Raw genomic sequence first — 24,683 nt, forward strand, 5'->3', positions numbered from 1 at the left:
TTTTGAAGGTCTTTGGAGTATCTTCCAAATATGAATTTATTTCAGAAAAATCTTTTTTTTTTTCTTCCAAGAAGGTTTAAGTTTTGAAAATAATTGTTGCAGTAAAACATTTAGTCATATTTATGGTTATCGGAGTTTTGTGTACATTCATTGATGAGTCGAACATAGTTGCTTTTTCAATGACGTTGGATGTTGACGCTGCTGTGTTTATTTTTGTGATTATCTTGCTCCAATTTCTGACAATTAAAAGGTTGTTGGTATGATGAAGATTCGAATGACGTTGACGCCATTGTGATAGCATTTAAAATTTATTTTTCCATCTCTCTTTTATATCCAATGGTCTTCGATTTATACTTCGGCCACTGTAGTCGACTTCCATTCTACGAGTCTTTTCATTACTGTTATATCTGCACCCAAAAAATTAATAATTCAGTGGATTACGTAGATGAAGATTCTTCTCGATGACTCCAGTCGACTTCCAGTCTCTGAGTATTTTCATTGCTGTTATATTAGCACCCGAAAAAATAATAATTCAGAGGATGTCGTAGATAAAGATACTTTTTGATGACATACATTCCAATCTTATAGATCATATATTTTATCATATTTTAGTTTATTGTTTCAAGCTTCGTACCTTTGTTAGCGCAAAGGGCGGCTGGGGTACGTCGGAATGAGTGGCCTGTATATTGTTTCACATCGGGTAGATTAAGAAATATTGCAATTTTTTTTCGAATTGTTGACAGTTTATTTTTTCCAATTACCTGGTCTAAGCATATTCTTTCTCGACAACATTAGAAAAAGCGATTGGATGTTATTTTATGAAAACGCAAATCTTGATAAGTGCAAATTTTTTCCAAAAGTTCACCTTCAATTGTGGAATTTCTCTCCGTCTTATTCTTTGTATTTTTCAGTTTGACGAGTCCATTACTTCTTCATTGCTGGCATGTTTTGTGGATTCTTCGATACCAAATCGCCCAGCTACATCTCTCGGCACAGCCTTGTTTTTACTGTACCTGAAACATGAATAATAAAAATACCAATTGAACATGGTTATATCGAAGTGATTGTAACAATTTCTGTTCAACTAAAACAAAAAAAAACACAATTCGCATCTGCCGATAACACATTTTTCGGCGAACACAATTTCTCGAATAAATTGCAGATTTGTTTGATTGTTCTACTTTACCTCTTCATCATCGTATACGCTGACAACATCTGTATAAGATTCGGCTTGTGGTCTATCTATTCCCACACGAGAATTGAATATGTGCAAAATTTCGTCATCACTACTACTGTTTGTAGTCTCCATAGTTTTGAAGAAGGACATTAAAACATTCAAATTCCGCGCCATTTTCCAATATTCAGATATTCAAAACTCACAGTCAGTTGATGATAAACCTTGACTCAATAATCAGACTGGACCTGCAAAAATATTTCTACTGTGTAATAATATGTATTATCAGTTTTTCTTGAGTATATCATTCAATTTAATACAAGCACACGGTAATAAAAATTCTAACCATTGCCTGATTCTGTTTGTGTTACCAATATTTGAGTATTTTCAGGCACAACGATACTCCCTAATGTGGAAGGTAGATTAAGGTCTGTTAGCAGTAGAATGGGGAATGATTCCGAGGATTCGTCATGTTGGTTATTGTTCTATTTGTGAAAAAGCACAGTGTATTTTTCCTATTTATAGGGTTCTATGCGTAGCGGAAAACATTAACGTCGAGGTTCAACAATCCCACTTAGGAAAGACAAAGATTCTAAGTGGATCCAGGATTTGTTTTTGAGTGCTGCTTGACCACTCGTAGCCTCAGACTTCTTCAATTCTTTAAAATATCTGTCTCGAAGACTCATCCATCTTGTTTTCAAAAATAGCTCGGGACAAATTATGAGGTGTTGATGAAAATTTATTCATTGTTAAAACTCTAATAAAGATTATCTGTATACGTATATGAACTTATTGAACGTATATTCACCATCCATTTGTAATGCGTAGGCATCCTCAGCCCAAATTTCCTTCTTGTGGAGATTGTCGTGGTACAATTCATTTTTTATATTCCACAATACTTTGCGGAGTTTCGCCGCATTTATGACTTTTTCATCAACGGGAACTTCTCTTTTTGAGTTTCTACCAGGTCATTCGAGATCGAGCATTTTTCACTGATTGTAAATCTGCTACAAGTGTTGAAATTACCATTGTTGTTATACGCCGTTGGCGGGAACCAGCACCGCCAGTACTCGTGTCATCCCGCTTCACGGCTCAAGGAGCTACGAAACTGATCGAACACTCGGTTTGGGCCTGGACGCTGGTGCATCACGAAATACTTGACAAAGCGGAATTCACATAAAAATACGAAGTTGAAAAAAAATTGGGACAGGCGGCAACTCAGCTAGCGTAGATGTGGTACTGAACGGTTGAGGGGCTGGATTTTACAATACAATAAGTTCCTTCACTGGGCTGTGATCCTTATTATACAACTAACAATGTAAAACGTTCGGTATTATATGAAACCTCAATCAGTCAGGTTATTACAATACAAAAAACGATAATTACAATATCGGTTGTTAGGTCGAAATCGGCGGTCTAATCGGAGGATCCCTAGTTCCACGGATCTTTCTGCGCTACGGCTTCTCACCGGCCGACTTCCCAAGATATATTTCCTCAAGCGTTCCTTCAGGTAACGGTCATGAAATTAGGCAGTCAGCTGTAGCTGACGCTAATACCCTGAATGCTGTACCAGTATGGACCAGTCAAAAATGTGTCACTGCGGACAAGCGAAAATATTTCACTTGGACAGGCGTAAAGATCGGAAGGCAATTGCCCCGATAGACAATACGAAGGCGACAATTCTTACGCTGCGTAAGGCGCGTGCCGAACTCACTTCACCCGTTTTTAGCACTAATTCCATCTCATAATCACAAGTATAAATAATTGCGGTAAAGTTCCGGGAGGTAGTACTTTTCTCAAGGAAACTTCTTGTTCTTTAGGGATCCTTTTTCAGATTTTATATATTTGTAATAGTTTTTGAGATATTAGCAAATAACCAACCCTTTTTTTTTGCACTGAATCGTCAATAACTTTTGCAATTCGGCTGTCCGCCACTTCAAATTTTTTGGAAGTTTCTCTATCTATTTCGAATTTTGAATTGGAAAAACTGGAATTCACCAAAATAGTTCATATTGGCCAGACTCATATTCGGAAATGAGATTCTTGTTTTCGTAGTTATAAACTTTCAAGTTGAGAGGTCTGACAGTTAAATTCAAACGCCGACAGCAGTCGTCGCTGTTGGAGTCCGACGCCATCTTCCGCGGTCACGTTGAAAATTATAACGAAGTCTGGCGATCAATATCCGTGTGTGCAATTGCCTGTATTTCGAGTTTTTAGAATCGTTGGGGCATCTAATTGTGATTCTGGTACTACTTTGTGTAGCGATTGTGCAGCTTTACTGTGTGTGTCTTTATCCAAAAGTAAGTTTATACGTATCGTTTTTTTACTAGTTACTTATGTAGCGAGTTTTTTCATTTTCTTGAACTACGGGTCTTCCGAATATTACATCTGTAAAAGAGGGTCGTTTAAGAGCTGACCGAAGGATATTTGCGAGTTCAAGGACATCCACGTGAAGAATACTTTATTGCCTTTTCAGAGTGGAAGGTTTTCTCGAGTTTCAGAGAATTGAATTGTTCCTTGTTCTGGTTCGAAATCAACATATGGTTTTTGTAAAGGGTCGCTTGGGCTTGACTAGAAGTAATTCCGGCTTCTAAGTCAGTTATGGATACGTCCCTTTTATGGTCGCTGTTGTTTGCATGCGTTCCTTTTATGGTCGCTGTCTCTGGTATCGTCAGGGGTAGATTTTTGTGAATTTTCATTGATCTCAAAATATAGGTGGTCCTTACGGTGTTTCAGGAAGAACTTTTGTTTTTTTTTTTTTTTGGAAACAGGCTCAAAAGTTTTGTTTGGACTCAAAAAGATGCCAGTTGAAATTTCAGCTCTTAATATTAATATTTACGTATCTCTCATCACACTTTTTTATTTTTCATAACATTAACTCAGGAAAAATGATATTTCTTACGCTTCTGAATTTTATAACTCGCTAACAAGTCAATATACAGAGTTGACGAAGACATATTTTTGTAGAGAATTGAACGTTCTACAAAAAAAGTTTCTCATGATTTTTCATTAGATTCGCTGGTTTAGAGGTTCGTTTCATATAAATGGAACTTTGACTTCGAATTTGAACAAAAGTTTTTTCTAAAATACCCTAGTTGGGGTATCTTGGTCCATGTTATGAGGTTTTGAGTCATTATAGCTATCGTCGTCTGATTCATGATGCTCAAGAAAGCTTGGGTAGTCACCGTCGTCGTTGGTCGAGTCGTCGAAATTTTCAGAAGCTTTGTTTTCATTTGAATCAGTACAGTGATCCGGTTCACAAATTCGATCTTGATTATGCAGCGTAGGGTGTGGAGTTACATAAGGCTCTAAATCAGCTTAGCTGAGTGTCGTTGTTGACAAGGCGTCTGAATTATCGCTTTTACTCGGTGGAACGTGACCGCTAAGGTTTCTAGCTTGGTTTGTTACGGGTATACTGGTTGATATGTCAGTACCGTTTATTTTATAGTCGTATATCCAGATGTCAAGTGGCTCTCGAAATATAATTATTATTTCTTTCTTTATCAACATTCGGCCCGTTCAGTTTCTCAAGACCTTCATCTTTATTTTTTAAACAAAGGCGCAGAAATCATTTATTGAATTTACTGTACTGTAATATCAGTTCATTGAATAATTTGTCGCATAATTCTATTAATGTCTCAGTAGTTATTTAGCAGTGGGGTCCACGCTATTTTTGCCTATTGAAAATCGATAAAAATTCAGATATTTGGGATTTTTTTTAAATTGTTTATCTTAATGGCAGATCAATGGAAAAAATACTACAATCTGAAGAATTGGATATTTGAACGAGTTATTTCAATTTTTGAATCCCAAAAAACATATTTCTGGTCAAAATTTTTATTCAAAAGAGTGTAGGTATTTTTTATCTCTAAGTACATGAAAAATGAATCAATTTAAAAAAAAAAACTCAGAAATTAAAAATTTCCCAATTTTCGAATGCGGTCCACGCTATTTTTAGGCATAAAAAATCGAAAGAGTAACATTCCTAGATTTTTTCTCCAAATTGTCCATCTTCATGGCAAATTGATTACACAAATACTTGAATTTTGAAAATTGAACATTTGACTTGACCTGGGAGCGACCAAGGGTTAAATAGGTGGTCTCGCACGTAAGTGCGCCGAGCTATACTTATGACACCTATAGGTCTTTGCTACCTGACCACCACCTAATTGTTAATTTCACTCTTCCATTACTAATAAGGCACTCAGAAATGACCCTATATGCCGGATATATTTTTTAGAGAAAATTTTCATTAGATTTGGCATAATTACCGAACTTGAAGATGATTATTTTTTCATACTTTAAAATTACAAAAAATGATTGGAATATTAAGTCTTTGTTGACGCTTTCTTTACATCAATCCGCCGTGAAAGAATTATTTGAAAAAAAAATAAACTTGGAAAATGTTCAATTTTCGATTTTTCATGGCCAAAAATAGCGTGAACTCCACTTGTGAATATTTACAGAGGCTTCGTCTTATCATTTTTTCCATTGAAACAGTACTTCATTCTTTGATAAATTCAAGAGTGATTTATCTTTTTTCGAATAATCAGAAATAAATCTTTTGCAGTAGCCGTCCCAGCCAAGGAATTCTTTAATGTCTGGTCCATACGCGCACTTTGTGATCAATCCATTCACAGATTTCTTAAATTTACTCAATTTTAAAATGCGTGTGTACACCAGGTTTAATACCTTGAGCGTTCTTTGGTCTTCGAAATTCTTCCACTATCGGTAGTTTCTTGGAATTAGTCTTGTCAACAAGTGCCTTTCTGGTCAACTTCTCAAGCAGTCTCGGAAAAATATGAACAAGGTGTCATTCGATTCGGAACGGCACGTAGATGATTTTCATAAAAAATCGAGTTCCGCTCGCAAGAATTTTAAAAGTTATAAACAATTAAGTGTAAAGTAAGGGGCTTCGCTCTTTGCAAATATCTTGAAAACTGAATCAATTTTCATTAACAATTAACGTAATAAAAAAATTGATAACTGAAATTAATGAATCGAATGAATGAATTTTACCATATCAAGAAAATATTTTTGTCTAAATATTTTAATTTATTCGTTTTTTTATGATCGAAAACTTCATGAAAATGATGATCTTGAATTTTCATGTCCAATTGTTTGAAAAATTGTTATGAACAAATGTATTGTTGATAAGATGACAAAATTTTTGGTGGAAACCAAATCAGTGATGTAAATGATGATTAAAAAAAAAAAATCGTTCCTTAGAAAAACTTTTTCTTGCTTCAAAACGGATTTGTTGATCAGTATTCATTTTTTTTTACCACTTAGAATCAATATTAAGGAACTTTTCTTCTTTAAAAAACAACGCACAGTAGCATATGTCAAGTTTATTTGAATGATAAAATTATATACGTTTGTCCCGGTGGAATCAAATTGTTCGTCAAATAAACAATGAAAGATTGAATGAACCAAAAAATTTTCCTCGAATATTGAAGACCAAGGTAAATCATGATTTCAGTGGGAAACGGTTCCCTATTATCGAGTAGTAAAAAAAATGGTCATTGACAGATATGTTGTCAAGCAATAAAATTTTTTTTCCAAGGAACGATTTTTTCAGAAAACCATTTGCATCAAACATTCAGTTCTAAAAAAAAATTCCAATCATCTCATTTACAAAGCATTTGCTTATAAAAATTTTTCAAAATTATTTGCATGTTGTTTTTGATAGTAGAAAACGGATTAATCAAAATATCCGGAAAATTTTTTTTTTTACAGATGGTCAATTTGGGTCTCAAATTTTCTATTTACGTAAATTGTTCATAGAAAAATTGAAAATTGAAATCTCTACACATTTTAACGGGGATTTATTCTGAAGCTCCTCAAAAATAACCCCGATTGAAGAAAAAAATCGCAGGTGTATTGTTCAACAATTATTGCACTTGCAATGTTCATGTCCAGGCGTTGAAAAATTGTTAATCATATAATAGAAAACTAATTGAAAAATCGCGATTTGAATTTTTGGCCAGTGGATTATTGTTTGCTTATCTATTCGGTCAGTGCCTTGTAGGATTCTGTATACTATGTAATAAGATTAGTAAAAAAGAGAAAGAAAATCGGGAAGAAAGAGAAGAACGATGAGGTTAGAAGCAATTAAGAAGAATGGAAGGAGTCAGTCGGCACCTAACCTTGCTAGCAAAGTGGTGACTAGGGAGGCAGTGGTGTCATATGGGGCTAAATCAAGTGTACGTGGTCAGCATCATACATAGTAATATACGTAGACAAGACAGTGCAGCAATTGCATTAGGCTAGATCGATGTGCAAGCAAACGACACAGACCCACCGATTGTGAGACGAGACAAGAACAAGCACACCTCACGAGTGCTTGCCGTTTAAAAAACGAAATTCATCACGGACGCCGTATCGTTACGCAATTTGAATTAAACTGAAATACCTGAACAACGATATAACGACTACTACTCCTGCCGCCGACACCTTTATATCTTCTCACCGAAAGGACGCTCATCTACACCATCATTTAACAGAACAGACCTAATCCGAATATACGTGCACCTAATCAAACACCCACAAAATAGACCTCTTTCTCTTAGTAATTAAGTATGAAATGATTTTTTATTTTTATTTCCTAAATGTTATGTTTCGCAAGTTATTATATTGCTTTTTTTTCTATTGATATTTCCTTGTTAGCAATCTTGTTCATCTTTCATTTGTAAAAGAGAGAATAAATAACTTAATGAAGGAAAAAGAAAGTAGGAAAGATGTAATAAATAGATTCGCTTAATTTCTAACACATGAAATCGGACAAACACAGAACATTCACGCAGAATCGAATTAGGTATAATTTAAAATAAATTTATCGTCAAAAATTTAGCATGTCCATGAAATTTAAAAGTGGCAGTTATTTTACCATCGTATCTTCGTCACAAAATATATCTCTCAGTTCGAATCAGATTCTTTAAAATATATATATATAGACAAAGAAAATTTTAGTCCAAGTCAAAAAGAAAATATAACAAACATTACAGATGTATAAATAAATAAAGTGTATGAATAAAATCAATTTTCTATGACACAGACATTGAAAATAAATCGGACGTGATGAGAATAAATTATAGAAATTGATATACAGACGAATAAATAATATATAGAATTATAACAAACGTCGATGTTCGTGAAATGAGAAAGAGAAGGAATGTGCGCGACTTATCTTTTGTCTCTTATCGGTAATTTTTGATGTACCGGTTTGTCCTGAGTTCCAGTAATTGACTTGTCCTGAATATTTTTGCGGGTATCGGTCGACTCTATTGCCCCAAGATTTCAATTCCTCGGTCCCAGTACATCAAATGGTTCAAGTGCGTCCCGCTCTCACGATGTCCATGTTGGCCATGTTTGGCTCATGTGTCGATGAGCTGGTAATCCGTTTTTATGTCTTAATTCGTTTGTTTATTTTCTCTCTCTCTTCTCTTTTTCTCTCTTTTTCTCTCTTTATATATACCTATATATCGTTACAAGAAGAATATTTTAGTTTTAAGTTCATATACGTATATTGACCAGGGAACGAACGCAACAAAACCATAACTCTTACAGCCTGAATTCTTGTATTCCCTAATATTCATATTTAGTAACTTCGAAAATTTTATATTGTTGAAGTGTTCAGTGTGAGCACGACGTGCAGAAACCAGAATACCCGTTCTCGGCCGTATTTCCACCCCTGTGAGGAATTGAAAATAATTGTCACGATTCCGTCCAATCGGACTTGTCTTGGGAAATTCCCGTCTCTTTTCGAACCCTTTCTGAAATTCTAAAACTATCGATTAGTTTTTGCGATATTTAAAAAAATGCCCCTTACTTTATCCTCAATTGTTTATTACTTGATTGCTTTCGAGAATCATCATAATGCTGTTCCGAATCGAAAGACACTCGTTCATATTCTTCCGAGACTGCTGAAAAAGGTTAACTAAACAGGCACTTGTTGTCTAGACCATCTGGTTTGGATGCATCTTCACTGATTATCTAACGTAAATGCTGAAGGATAAATGTAAAGCTAATCTCCAATGTAAGTGTATTATAAGTGTATGTCGAGGATTGCTAATCCTGAACGGGTAATCTGATGGTCAGTTGACTGCTGAACGACGTGATATTCATACTTGTCCATGTTGGCAAATAGAATAACATAAATCTTGAGAACATCACCTAGACAAGCTAATTATTCAACAAAAGAAAAAACACGCCATAATACATGACTTGTTTTCTATAACTTTTTACTGCCCCGTTATAATTTTGCTTCTCTGAATCTTTTCATTATGTAATGATTTTTATAACATTTCCTTATTACGGCAACAACGATTCAATATAAATAAACGAGAATACAAAACATTCACACATCCCTCTCACATATGTACATAAATAACGTAAAATCGTTGCAAGTAAATATTACGCACTGTATATATATATATATGAATGAATTAAGAGTCGGTGTATAATTGTATAAATAAAATAGTTATAGTAAAATTGTCCTCTGGGGAGATTCACTGGACTTGAATGGTAGGAACAATTTTCCCTAATCGTTTCCTTGGTGAAATTCCACTTATCTTTATACTGATTTCTTCTTTGCAGGTGAGCCCAAAGTTAGCCGTGAAATGAGGAAAAACCACGTCCTCAGCAGGTACGATCGAGATATTTTGGAATTTCCATTTATTTGATTTGTCGGTTCTTTATTTGCAGGTACATCAAGTGATTTATGATGGAGGCCGTGGTGTCGATGCTCGTGCTCAGTACAGGCGGTGTGTCGAGTTCTCTTTTTAAAATTGTCGTAAGTCCTTGTTCAATTCACGAAATATTATCTGATTAATTACAGCTGATCGTCACTGATGATGGTTTTTAGATTTTTTTCTTTTATTTCAGCTGCTGTTTAATGAATGGCACTGGATTCACTGCCTCGTGTTGTATATTTCAGTAAAACTAGCAAACGAACGCACTTACGTCCTGACTTATCAATTGTTTTCCCCAGAGTCCCTTACACCTTCCGCCGCGGGGACATCCTCATACTCAAATTTTGAACATCGTTACTACCTCCCGACTCCCTGTCGTTAGGCGCGTATATTCGAACCTCACAACGTCTGTGAGGGTTTCCATTGAACTCTTTTCAGATAATCAGTTTATTATCATATATTGTATCCTTTTTAAATTGTCCATCCTCTAATTACTAATTGCTCTCATTTTATAATCGCAAATGTGTCGTCGTTACTAAATTTTATTTTCTTAATTCTAATCACATACACGTGCATATGTATAAACAGTCTTTCATCCAATATTATCTGTTATCCATCGTCTATTGTTTCCAGAATTGTCTACGTAATTAGAAATGTTGATTCTGTAAAAGTCGTCATTGGTCACATGCTTATAAAATTCAATTATTGATTAGTAGGCTGCTTGTACTTTCTTGGATGGTATCGGTTATAAATTTCTGTTTGTTTCTTTTTATTACCATTGCCACCAAGCCGATATGAATTGTTGCAGTATACTTCATCGATTACGAACGGGCGTAATAAATGTCGAACAATTTCTTTATGACCTTTTTCATCGCATTTGATTGGTGAGGTATACGAGCTAATACTACATTTGAAATAATCTTTGACACGCCTTTTTGTCGTTTCTGTTTTTGTGAAAAAGTCTTAGATAGCGTTTTTCGTGCTCTTTCAATCTTATAATCATGATTCAACTTCGTTCTCGGGAAATCTAATTAGTTTTACAATTTTATCTTCATGACTATGACCAAATTGTGGTTCATAAAGGCTGAACTCCGTTGATCTGTGGATAGTTGCATTTAAAATCTGCTTATCATATTTTATAAAGTTTGCCCATTTGATCTGCTTATCCGAACCAGTGCACGAAAAAAACGCCCCGATTCTAGCATTGTCCGTTCCGTAGGATTCCATTGAGGATCGTACGGATGCATAAATTACATTCAGCCCTAGATTTTCTAATGTCACTTTCCATTTGGCGGATGCAAATTGCGTTCCATTATCCGATAAAATCCGTTCGGGCTCTCCCACGGTGAAAAAAACTACAGCGCAAAGTCAAAAAAAAATAAGCCATATCACATTTTTTTTTTTTAATAAAAAAAAACAAATAGAATGGAAAGTCGGCACAAAATGAGAATAGCGGGGTTAAATACTGTCTCAATTGAATTCTTTCTTGAGACAAAAAACTTGAGAATCGAAGGGGTCAAAGTTCGAAAAAATGATGGTTTTATTGAAAAAACTGAAATTTTCATATATGGTGACTTCCGAAAAAATTTTTGTATTTTTTTCTGAAACCTATGTTACGTCTAACGCCTCCTCCTCTTCTTCTTCTTCACTTTCTCCTTCTCTTACAATCAAACTATACCACGATCAACCCGACCCTCTACATCCTCTTCTCCTATTTCTCCACCGCATCACTCTGCAGACTGTTGCTAGCTGCAACGGCATGCAAACTCAGCTAAAAACCCCACCTAATTTCGAGCCTTCCTTCTTCTCGCTATTCCTTCAAAACTTAGACTCTCCACTAACATCCGGCTGAGCAAAAATATCTCCAAAGTCTCTCCACTACCATCCGGCTGAGCAACATCAATCCTCTTCATCAAATAGGGCTTCTTACGTATTAATAAATAAGTAATCACGAGAACACCAATCGTCGAACCTTTATCATATCAAAACTTCCAGCAAGGGGCGAACCCTTTATAATTGTTGACGCGCCCAAAGTCGCACGTTACACCTACATTCAAAAACAGAAATTTAATAATCAAAAAGAGCCGAAAGTTCAATTTGTGGAAAAGTTATCGCAATTTAAGAAAAAAGGAGCGGTTTTTTCTCCAAAATTCGTAACTTTTTTTGGGTTGGGTAAGAAAATCTGAAAAAATTCAGAAAAATGTATTTGGTAGGATAGAAAATGTTCAAAAAGTTTCAAACGTGGATCTAGACAAAGGACCAAAGTAATCGACCATGATTAAATCGTCCGGTTTCAACGATTCTCCCCCTCAATACTCACCTTCCATTGCGTATGTTATGTTTATTATCCTTTGGCATAGATCACACGCCAGAACATTTTGTTTAATCTGAGTAATCTGAGTGTTCATGTGTTTCCAATAATAATAGTGACCTAAATATTTCATTGTTTAGTAATACCCTACATGCTCTAATTTACAATGTACCCTATTTGTTATTTTTTGTATCATTGTTTTTGTTATAACAATACGCCAATTCTCATCGCCACGCAATTCCTTGTGAAACAGTATCTTCTCAAATATCTTATACCTCGCCTCGTCTCTACCTTGTGTTGTCTCAATTATTTCATGGATATCGGGGTCTTGCTGTTGTAATTCTTCTAAGTTTTCGAATTGTTCACGTATCTCGCTGTCTAAGGTATTAATCTCCAACGGATTTTTTTTTTGTGAATTGATCTGTGGTTTTGTTTAATTTTGCAATTATGTATTTTCGTTTACTCGTTCATCACTAAGTTTGGATTGCGACTGAAGAAGTCAGCAACAACGTTCTGTGTTTCCTTTGGAAAACTGAATGTCAAATTCGTACTGCTGTATGAGTTAGCCCCACTGTACGATTCTGCCGTTACGAAATGGCGTTTTAGAGGGGAAAGTCATACTGTAATGATCGGTTAATAATCCGAATGTTTTTCCGTAGACATAGATTCGAAATTGTTCAAGCGCATAAACAATTACCACGAGTTCTCTTTCCATTGTTGTGTAATTCCTCTCACACCACAATAAACAACGGCTCACGACTAAAATCAAATTTTTATTTCATTGATCATCCTCTTGATATAATTGATCCCTTTGTCACTAGCGTCCGTCTGTATTGTGAATAGTTTGTTCGAAATCACATGGTATAATGTTGTTGTCTCTAAAAAGTTTTCTTTCAGGTTTTTAAATGCGATTGTGTATTTTTCTGTTTAATACCATTTTCCTTCGCTAGATAATAGGTCTCTGAATGCATCAATAGCATTTGAGTATCTGTAATTAAACTGGCGATAATAATTACAGACACCAATGAACCGCTGTAACTGTTTTTTGTTCGTTGGCTGTTTAAATTCCCAAATCGTTTGGACTCTTTTCGGGTGGGCACGGATACCTTTTGTACACAGCGCAAATCCTAGAAATAAAACGAATTCCCGAAAAAACAGCGACTTCTTCAGTTTCATTGTAAAATTGTGGCTTTGTGGGGTCCCAAATACTATATCTAATGCTTGAAATGGTCTTCGATTGACTTTGATGTGAAAAGCAGGTCATCTATATAATCGGTCAAAAGGGATATAAACTCCGGTCTCAAAACTCCTCTTGAAGCTCTTGATAAAGCGTATTAGTAGAATAGTACAGCTTTTCCGCGTCAAAACATACCCCCCTTTCCCCTCCCCCCTCCCTTGGGTCACTGGCGCCAAAACATACCCCCCTCTCTCCCTTCACCGGGTCATTGACCTTCGGGAGGGTACCTGGTCAGGTATGCTTGTCTCGGCCTTTGCCCCTGCCGGGGCCCAAGGTCATTGACTGTCGGGAGGGTAGCAGGGGTCAGGTGTATCAAGTCGGGGTCTCTCATTATCGGCAAGATCATTAACCTGTAGAAGGAAGGTTGTGAGGTTCGAATATACGCGCCTAACGACAAGGAGTCGGGAGGTGGTAACGACGTTCAAAATTTGAGTATGAGGATGTCCCCGCGGCGGAAGGTGTAAGGGACTCTGGGGAAGACAATTGATAAGTCAGGACGTAAGTGCGTTCGTTTGCTAGTTTTACTGAAATATACAACACGAGGCAGTGAATCCAGTGCCATTCATTAAACAGCAGCTGATAAAAGAAAAAAATCTAAAAACCATCATCAGTGACGATCAGCTGTAATTAATCAGATAATATTTCGTGAATTGAACAAGGACTTACGACAATTTTAAAAAGAGAACTCGACACACCGCCTGTACTGAGCACGAGCATCGACACCACGGCCTCCATCATAAATCACTTGATGTACCTGCAAATAAAGAACCGACAAATCAAATAAATGGAAATTCCAAAATATCTCGATCGTACCTGCTGAGGACGTGGTTTTTCCTCATTTCACGGCTAACTTTGGGTTCACCTGCAAAGAAGAAATCAGTATAAAGATAAGTGGAATTTCACCAAGGAAACGATTAGGGAAAATTGTTCCTACCATTCAAGTCCAGTGAATCTCCCCAGAGGACAATTTTACTATAACTATTTTATTTATACAATTATACACCGACTCTTAATTCATTCATATATATATATATACAGTGCGTAATACTTACTTGCAACGATTTTACGTTATTCATGTACATATGTGAGAGGGATGTGTGAATGTTTTGTATTCTCGTTTATTTATATTGAATCGTTGTTGCCGTAATGAAAAAATTTTATAAAGATCATCACAACGTATCCCATTAAAAGGGGGGTAATGTAGACTTGGGTATATTATAGAGTTGTATTAAAAAGAAAGAGAAAGATCAGAAAAAGAGGAGGATTAGAAAAAAAGAGAAAGAGAATTGGGAAGAAAGAAAAGAACGATAAGGTGCAAAGAAATCAGGAAGAATGGAAGAAGTCAGTCGGCGCCCAACCTGGCTAGCGAAGAAGTGACCAGGGAGGCAGTACTAAAGACAGAACTTTTATTTTTATGAACGCAACCAGCGCTATACACAGAGAATACACAAGACCGTGGGCATTGCATTGGGCTAGAAGGATGTGCGAGTAAACTTCCGACCATCAAAGCATTGGACAAACACATAACATTACACTGGATACCACATTACAACTGCCTGTTTAATTGATTTTAGAGAAGTTCTTGAGAGGTTCTAGTTTTAAGTTATATAATCTCCTGGTTCTAATTTTAAGTTCAAATCATTCGATATCATTGTGAACGAAAGTAATGAAATCCATAACTCTTACAATAATTATCAGTGTGACGATGAAATTGACAGGAAAAAAAAAGTTCAAGTTTTCAAAACCTAGGGATTGTCTCGTATCGCCTATCCAGAAACCTATCACCATCCCAAAGAATGTTTCAAAAATTTCGAGCGTGGCAAAGTTTCGGCAAATCATAATCTTCGAATGACCGTCACTTCTGAACTGATCGTCAAACCATCTTCGGTTCGCCGCAACATTTTTTTCCGTTTTTAAAATACTTCTGTGATTTTTCTGAAATCACTCAAGAGCGGTCTACATGTAGAAACACGGGTATTCAATGTTTCTTCGAGTGAAAAATGGTTTCAGAATGAGTAAGATATTCTGAAAAAAAAAAACTATTAAAAAGGTTTCTTCAATGTCAATAAATTTTGTTTTTCATTCTTTGACGATGAGACCGATAGTTTTTGAAATATTGTTGCAAACGGAAAAGTGAGAATTTCAAATTATTGTAAAAATATAATAATTGTTCGGGAGGCATCATTTTGATAAATAATAATTATAACAGCGGTTATGATTTAATGATGCAGAAAACGGCAATTTATTGCAATATATTTGAAAGCGACAATATTGAGTCAACTCTAAACATTCACGCCTCATTCACACATGTACATATATAACGTAAAATCGTTGCAGGTAAGTATAACACAAGTTATATATATATATATATATAAATAATCTAAAAATCGGTGTATAATTGTATAAATAAAATAGTTATAGTAAAATTGTTTTCTGGGTAGATTCACTGGACTAACATGGTAGGATCAATTTTAGTTAATCGTTTCTTTGGTAAAATTTTACTTATCTTATCAATGATTTTTTCTTTGCAGGTGAGACCAAAGTTAGCCGTGAAATGAGAAAAAACCACGTCTTCGGCAGGTACGATTGCGATATCTTGGAATTTCCATTTATTCGATTGGCTTATTCTTTAGTTGCAGGTACGTCAAGTGATCTATGATGGAGGCTGTGGCGTCGATGCTCGTTCTCAGTACAAGCGATGTGGTGAGTTTTCTTTTTAAAAATTGTTGTGAGTCCGTGTTTAATTTATAAAATATTACGTGATTAATTACAGCTGATCGTCACTGATGGTTATTTTCATATTGTTTTTTTATATTTCAGCTGCCGTTTAATGGATAACACTGAATTTACTGCCTCGTTGTATATTTCAATGAAATGGAGAACGAGCGCACTTACGTCCTTACTGATCAATGTCTTCCCCAGAGTGTCTTTATTTGTCCTTATCCGGTCAAGGATTACCTTGAACCGCCAGAGTCATATCTGAATCTATAGCTCACAGTTGACCAACGTGACAACGCGCGTCTTATTTAAATACATTTCATACTTTTGTTACATTATGTATTCTTAAAATTAAAAGCAGAATCGAGAAAGTACGAGATGCACGTGAGTTTTTTCTGGTCGTATAACACATAAAAAAATAACGAGTTGGATTAAAAAGGTCAAAGTTCACGGGACTGTCGGTTTTGCGTGGAATACCTCATATTGAATGTCAGCAGGTTTATTGTTAGTGTCAAAAAACTGTGCATGTCTGTAGTATGGCTGAAGAGTTTATATTCTCTTTATAAATAATCGAACGGAAAATGTGCACATCATAAGAATGACTTATCTCGTGAGAAAACTCTCAGTTCGCAGAAAAACATCAAATTTGAAGTAATACGCTCTGCACTATGAGAAAAATTGATTATTTCTCTTGGATTGGATTTTCAAAGTCTACTATTGCGTATGACCAAAAATGAATATTCTCATTGAAAAACTGAGAATTTTTTCAATGAAGAGCTATATTTTTTTAATGTTCATAGAAATAAACTTCATTTGGTGAAATGCTCCATATCTTGATTATTCCCGCTACTTAGAATGAGGATGATATACAAAGAGTGCAGAAAAAAAGGATTATATCCATTTAACTGCAGACCTGCATTCAACCCCAGGTATTTCAACACCTTAATACTAATTGTTAAAGATTGACTTGATTGATTTACAATTAGACAGTATTTCCCTTTGTGTCGATTTGGTTGCACTTCACCTTTCATACCTACACATAAGGAACTTTGGTATACAGAGATATGTACCATGCTAGTCCTGTGGACCATCTGAGGAAAATAGTCCCTCACATTGAACGTGCAGCTCTGGATGCACCAAGAGAGTGACGAAGAGCAGTGTATATACCATCCGGTACTGCCAGAATAACTTCTCGGTGAGCACAACGGACGACTTTTTCGTTGCTGCCATTTCCCCCTATTGTCTCGTACCAACCTCGTAGATGCCCTGATGTCAGTAAACAGAGCAAGCAGCCTTCCGTCATCACGACTTCTCGGTCAGGCGCCGAATCACCCCGATACCACCCACCTTCCAGACATCGTGTTGGTTTCGAGGTTGTCCCAGAAAGGCCCCGGGCAACCCATTTACCCGGAGTAGCGGAATTTCAGAAGAGGGGTTCGAGTGACCCTCGTACGACGTCACTGGTGTATCCCAGCAGATATCCCGGGTGAAGATCGTTGTGATACAGCCAGAACCCTCCGGTTAGCGAGGTCACGCGTGGGCCCAGGGTCGAAGTGTTACTCCGAAGCGGCAGTGATTCCGTGAGTGACATCCGGCGAGAGTAAGGAGAAGTACTTGGCGTACGGAAGTTGTATCATTCACCCTGCGCAGTTAGCGCAGCGAGCGTTTCAGGAGGCCAATCAGCACTTTTCTGGCATCCCACCATAAATCCATATTCATAAAGAAGATCCAAGGATCTTCCTCTTCTACGCCTGACCGTTGCTTCGACCAGACATCGATCTCTGATTACCGTTCCCTTCCTTTTTTTTCCTTATTTTCCTCGGTATTTCTTTGATTTAACTTCTTTTCTTCTGAGTGGTGCTTCTTTGCTCGTTTTTGAACCGCTATAAATCGCTTTATTTCAAATCTTTCTGTGCTTCTCTAAGGTAAGCCTCACTTTCTCATGTAAAACTACAAATTAACTCTGCCATGCAAAATATCGTATTAGAACTGGCTATATCAGTATGTGTTGCCACGCAGTTGTTGTCCCAGAAAGCCCTACCGTCGTGCACTTTTGTTATTTGCGTATTGAGTTGATTTTGCATATGACCAGGTTGCCTTGATTTTGAGTAACCAATAATTCGTGACCAGTTGACGACTTTCGTTCATCTGCTCTGTAGAGCCTTATTCTGAGCTAATTGCTTGAGTAATAATTTGACATTCGGTATAATAGCTATATGGTATTTTGAACATTGAGATCTTGTGCGTTTAATATTTGATGTTTTGCATGGTTGATATATGATACTAAGCGACACATGATTTCGGTATCTGTCACGTTTCCGAAAGTATTGCGGGGGTAGAAGCAGCCGTGAAGAATTCATATAATTTCAGAGTACTAAAATTTGTATTGGGAATTTGCATTTATAGGATAATTAGTTTTTGATCTTTACGTAAAATTATAGTAGGCGTCACACGTTAAGTGCGCAGTAAAACTCCGCATGAGGTGTTGACCTCGCTGTGATTGTAATTGACCTCTCTTGTATTATCTGATTCTTTCTATTATATTCGCTATTTTTCACTATTATATTTTCTTCCCTCTGTATGTACTATACTTTCTTGTCCCCTTTTTCTACCGTATCGTACCTTTTCGTTTGAGTCGTACATCTGGCGAAATTGATCATGACCCCCCTGGTGGCCATGCGCTTTGGGCTGACTCAGAGAACGCTCGGAGCAGTTTCGGTAGTCGGGGACAAGCTGCCTTGGAGGTCCAACGGTTTTTTTGTTTGAGTTTGTCTACTGGAGATCTTTCCTATTTTTGGATTCAAATAGTACACGGTAAAGAGCGTTGTAAGGTAACGTCGTGAATCGTTTTTTTTTTTTTTTTTCAGTGAAGCAGACAGCGCGCTATAATACATGTCTGTAATTCGAAAGGATCGAAGAAAGCGTCTGTATAAACCCTGTCTAAATCGTGAAGCCTACCATTGGTGTTTTTTCTTTTTCCATGGAAATTATTCTTGTAATTTCCCAACCCAATTATTGTTAAGTACCTCCCAAAATAGAAATAAGTTGCATATTTTCTATTAAAGCACTATTGATGAGCTGTTCGTTTATAAAATATATTATATCATTACATTTGTATATATAGAATAACAATAAGCAATAGAAGCATAGCCACAAAAGTTGTTACATGTTGTCTGCGCATCAATCTGTTCTTTATACTATTTCACTAATTACCTTTCTTGAAACTATTAACGATGCGCAGATTCTCCGTAGCTGACCTTTATTTCTCTCAAATACCTGACCCCCGCACCATAGTTCTTCTTCTTACGTCAAACATTTATTGTATAGACGTTTATATCTAAATTCATCGTCTCATAGTTTTCGTTCTTCGATTCATTCATCTTGTAACCTCTCAACTAAAAGCAACTAAATCTATATCAAATAAAAAGTGAATATTCATAGATATAATCATTTAAAATCATTATCCTGGTTACTTCCAACAGTAATGTAAGCATAAAGACGAATAAGAACCCGATTTTAACGATAAGTTTGGAATAGTTCCGCCCACCGAAACCTCTTCAAAAACCATTCGTAACACAGATGTTATTTACATCCTTTGATCGAACTTACGAAAGCATCGGTATCATAGCCTAGCAAAAGACAATACCTTTCACTTCCGTCTGATTCAACAGGACTGTTACCAGGGATTTGGGACTAATGTATAGATGGACTAATGCGAGTGACATCGTTGTTGACGTACATAAATTATTTATTCAATTCCAGAAAGGAACCAACATCATGATGTCAAACAAATATAAATAAAACAATACATATTTTGTCTATAACACTACTTCACCACATCGCGATTTCCATTGACGCTATTGCTTAATAAGAGAATGTCAAAAAAGTACGTCTAAAGGCCTCAAGTATCATCTCGGAGGTAGATATCCATAGTTGACGATGTATGAATAAGCAGATCTACAGTTTAGTATATCCATTTGCTAAAATATGGCAATGCCTGATTTTTCTTCTATTTTTACTTCCACTTCTGATAACCTGATAAACCTCATCTGATCCCTTTGCGATGGTATACTCATCCGCAAAAACGGCAGCTAGAGGATGCGCTATGCAAAAGCTACCAATGCAATTACAAAAGTTCAATTGAATAAGACCAAAATTCTGACGTTGACCTTCACAGAACATCTCTGGGTAAGAGTAATGCTTATCTATGAAAGTCGATGTGAGATCGTACCTTCTATGATTTTGTACCAAATGTAAGAAAGCGAACATACACCTTGTTGCCTCTTCATATTTATCAGCAATCGTCTTCATCACGATTTCACGAAAATCATTCATTTGACGTAAAGCTTTTTCAATTGCCCTAGTTCGCAACGCAATATCCGATACTTCGAAATGCACTATGAACTTGTCATCCATCAATAGAATATTCGCTTGTTCATTGGAGAATTCAACGGCTAACGTTGTAGCGTATTCGCAGAGCCACTGGGCATCTTTTTTCTGTTTTCTTAATTTTTGAACCTCTTCCTCCAATTTCGGCGCCATTCTTTTGCGGGCCTTCAGCCATCTGTCATACTTTTGTCTCGGTAGTGTTGTATTCAAATTAATAGATTTGATCAACTGAGCTGCCAACAGTTTATCAGTCGAGCTCCTAACTTGTGACGTAAACTCCTGAAATCTTGCAGCTTCACTGGAAACTTCTCGTAGAGCTCGTGCATTCTTCCACTCGCAATCTTGACTACCCATGTAAGTACGAAGAATTCTGTCCTCGTCGGTTATTAGATAACTCTCGGCCTGTTCGTAAAGAACTCTTTCGAGGTCAGTTAATGAGTCAGGGTTTCTATTTTGAAATAAAAGTTCGACGAGTTCGATAAAACTGATGAACTCACGGAATGGAAGTGCTTTTTGGGAAGCGCGATCCAATATTTTTTCGAACTTCGATTGATTATCAATCTCGTAAACAACGTGATGATAGAATAATTCATTCAAACAGTCTATATCGGCTTGATTCATAAGAGGGACGATATCGGGCACGAGATCTCGGAAGCATTGTTCAAGCCTTCTTGCCGGTGAAAAATCTTTCATCAGCCACTCTTCTTCCAATGTGTTGTACCTCGGATACGAAGAGTCTTCAACCTCCCACCGAAGTTTGTTGATGATCCCAACATCTGATGTTGGTATTTTTTTCAAGTCTGACAACCATTTTTTCTTCAATATTCGATCAAATCTTTTCAAACATTTTATCTCTGAATTATACTTGTCTCCGATTGTCACATGATCCGCGAAATTTGATGCTTTTGAATCTATTAAAAAGTGCTCTGCTGCTAACACGACGCACACAAGTAATTCACTTAGAACAGTCAAGAGAACTGGCAAAAGCATTGATTTCATAGTTGAATTGCGTTGCGCTGATTCGGACACTCTAACAGTCACGCGGATTATATGCCTATGTCGAATCGTTTCTCCAATCCCATACATCAGCCTAGGAAAGTTATACTACCATACACGAGCGCATACAAGCGACCGAGAACCGGAATAGTTGACGCTTGGACGAAGGCTATCTCCGGACGATATTTTTCCTCGTAAAACCAGTTTAGCGTTGTGAACTGTGATCGAATGACCTTTCGGTAGAATTCACCAGGTTTGTTGAATAAGTTATTGATGTCCTTCGTTCTTTACCTTTTAGGTGAATGGTGACGGAATTGGTGTTGAAATTAGCGATTCGAATATTTGTTCGTTTTGGTTGAGTTCTGTTCACATATTTCTCAAATAGTGTTGTACCAATGTGTAACTGACTTGCTTAGAAGCAACTATTTTTTAGTTATGATGAACCAGTTCTCAGTTTTTCTTGGTAGTTGTTCATAAATGGTTGTATTTACTAAAATATTATTCAACCCGGTGCGTGTATACTAAATTTTCGAGTGCACGGTGTGTATACTGGGTATTCAATGGGGTTCACGAAGTTTTTTAGGCTTCCGAAAAATCTAAAAAAATTCCGGGTTACTTATCAAAGTGTCTACTACATGGCCCAGCAGCTATCAAACTCACAAATCCGAAGCCGTTGTTAATAAAAGTTAAACAATCGTCTAATTGGTGAAAAAAAGAGAATTTTGTTAACAAACAACTCTACAATAAACAAGTATAAAGAAAAACGGTTCTAGGCTTTTGTAGTTTAGACTATAACCTTTCAAAAAAATATGGTGTTTTTAGCGTGGATTTCAAAAAGTTGAATCATGTATGCGACTGATAGTGGGGAATATTTTATGGATTCATGCACGTCCCAAAATAAACGAAAAGGTAACTTCACGGGACAAAATTACTTCTTATTATTTGGAATACGAATGAAATTACATATAATTGTTGATTATTTAGAAAAAGTACATTATTTTGCGGAATTATTTTTACGACGGCCCTCGCAAACTGGCGTTTCGCACAAGATGCAACCGTATAGTGTTTTTTGTGATACTTCCAGCTACGAAAAAAGTTTGTTAATCGAAAGCAAAGTTCGTGAAAATTAGCCGCAACAGCATCAAATACATGCAACATTTACTTGAGTATAAAAAAACTGGAAAACCATAAAAAATAAATATAACACCATCCACTTACCTCCGAAAATATTAACGCGCTGTGTATACTGACCCTTTTAGGGACCGGAAGCGAGTTGCTCTCACTGGCGTCTGTAGGTAAACTGCCAGACCCGGCGGTCCTTTGGGCTTTTAGTCCCCCTACTACCTGGAGTTTTTAGGGGGGGTAGCCGAAGCCTACCCTCTACCCATAAGAGAGATTTTCAAGTTTTAAATTCTAACTGTTTCTTCAAAGACCCAGTATACATATGCCGGGTTTATATTTTATTACTCCTTATTTCTGTGGGTTTATTTTTACATTGATCGGCTCCAACAAGTCATGGGTCGAGATGTTTAAATCTGTGTTGATCTCTGAGGCGAATTATTAGTCAGCGCAGGTTATTTGGTTATTGTTTGGAATTGGAGTTCACCCTATTTTTGGTCATGAAGAATCGAGGAATCGATGTTGCTAATCATTTAGAAAAATTTAAAATACAATTATAATGTACAAGCCATCGTTAATTCAGCTCCATCACAATGCGCATGCACTAACGCACACACATATCGAGTGTATGTTTACACACTTCACCTACAATTGTGTAGGACATCTGATCATCTCTCTATCATTTGATTCTGAGGCTTACGGAGTCAGTACAAAATTGGGTATGTATGTGTGTATACTCACCCGTCTAATTGCTAAAGTACGAGATAATGAATTGATTCCGTTATTCTCTAAATGCACTCTCAATACTTCAATAATATCGCTTATCCAGCTTCCTCAACAACAATTACATTTTTTGATTTTTTTTTCATTCAATTTGTTTATGTCCACAGCGGATTCATGGGGGGAGAAGATCGGATTATATGGCCACGCGCTGCTTTGCATAGTACATACTTAGGATTTTATTGTCAGTGTAGTTGTGTACTCTCTTCCGCTGGCTCGTCCCTCCACCACCACTACTCAATTCCGTCTCGAGCGCGCTTTCAAGTGTTTGGAGCCACTTTTGGGGCCATTTTTGAGACATTTCGCACCTTCACGAAATCTGAGATAGACGGATTGACGATCCTAATCTCTACTTTTCGGAGCCGTTTGCAGAATTTCAATGTCATTTTCCCTATAGTTATGCATCCAACAAGATGAGCCCTCTTATTATTTACAACGCAATTGTGCAAAACGTATGTATCGGACAAAAACCATCTTACGCATGGGAGAGAAGTGGGACATTTACTCTCGGGTATAAAATAGAAAAACGGTTCATTTTCTAGTGCGATTTCTCGTTACCCAACATATAGGTTCTCATCTACGCACTTTACTTCAAAAGATAGTACAAGTCGTTGTCTGAATAATTCAAGTAGAAAAATCGCATCTTTTTTTACTTTATTGACTGGTCTATCACCTTGATCACTTCAAAGTCTTCTCTACAATTGCATTCAATTGCGTGATACGAGAAACAAACCTAAAAAATATCGCCGAGGTGGTCTCACTGGCCCAAGGTTCGATGGAACACAGCACTATAGGCACAAGATAATGTGGCACACGGATCAATGATGCACAGAAATGTGGCACACAAAATCAAATCGCGCACATCGGATTTGGCGGGCTTTTTAGTGAAGTTCTTTGCATCTGAGAAGCTTCATCGGGATTTCACTACTTTTTGAATGTTATCCACAGGAAAACTTATGGACACTCGGGGGGGGGGGGCCCTTTTTTATTCATCCAGCTGTTCGTCCATTTCGTACGGTAGAACGAGGGACGGCGGAGCGAGGGATCTCGGCCTGGCAGGATGACCGATTCACCCCGAAGGACCACTCGAAGGAGAAACTCCTGGTGTGCTCGCTCTACCCAAACAAGAAACTTCCGAAGATCCCTGGTTGTGGCTGGGAAACCGCTCAGGGATTCGCTTCGGCAAGAACACCTGATCTACTCCAGTCGCCAGCTTTATCGGCATATAAGGCTGCACGGCCGACGTGCAGATCCTCCCGATAAATG

The 24,683-nt window shown here is 36.9% G+C and overlaps 1 long non-coding RNA gene across 6 annotated transcripts; it reads right to left on the bottom strand.

The window, feature by feature from the left end:
- On the bottom strand, positions 1-22,870 carry LOC125502104. 6 transcript variants are annotated; one of them, XR_007279960.1, is made up of 6 exons: positions 22,737-22,805; positions 14,229-14,277; positions 9,028-14,169; positions 1,983-8,957; positions 1,187-1,422; positions 1-1,013 (listed from the first exon to the last, which is right to left on the bottom strand). It is a non-coding gene; the product is annotated as an uncharacterized LOC125502104 (long non-coding RNA). The 6 variants fall into 6 exon arrangements; XR_007279959.1 differs by having other exon boundaries at positions 1,983-8,651; positions 8,742-14,169; XR_007279958.1 differs by having other exon boundaries at positions 1,983-14,169.
- Positions 22,871-24,683: the final 1,813 nt, after the last annotated feature.

Source organism: Athalia rosae, chromosome 8 (genome assembly GCF_917208135.1).
Source record: "Athalia rosae chromosome 8, iyAthRosa1.1, whole genome shotgun sequence".
Classification (NCBI taxonomy): domain Eukaryota; kingdom Metazoa; phylum Arthropoda; class Insecta; order Hymenoptera; family Athaliidae; genus Athalia; species Athalia rosae.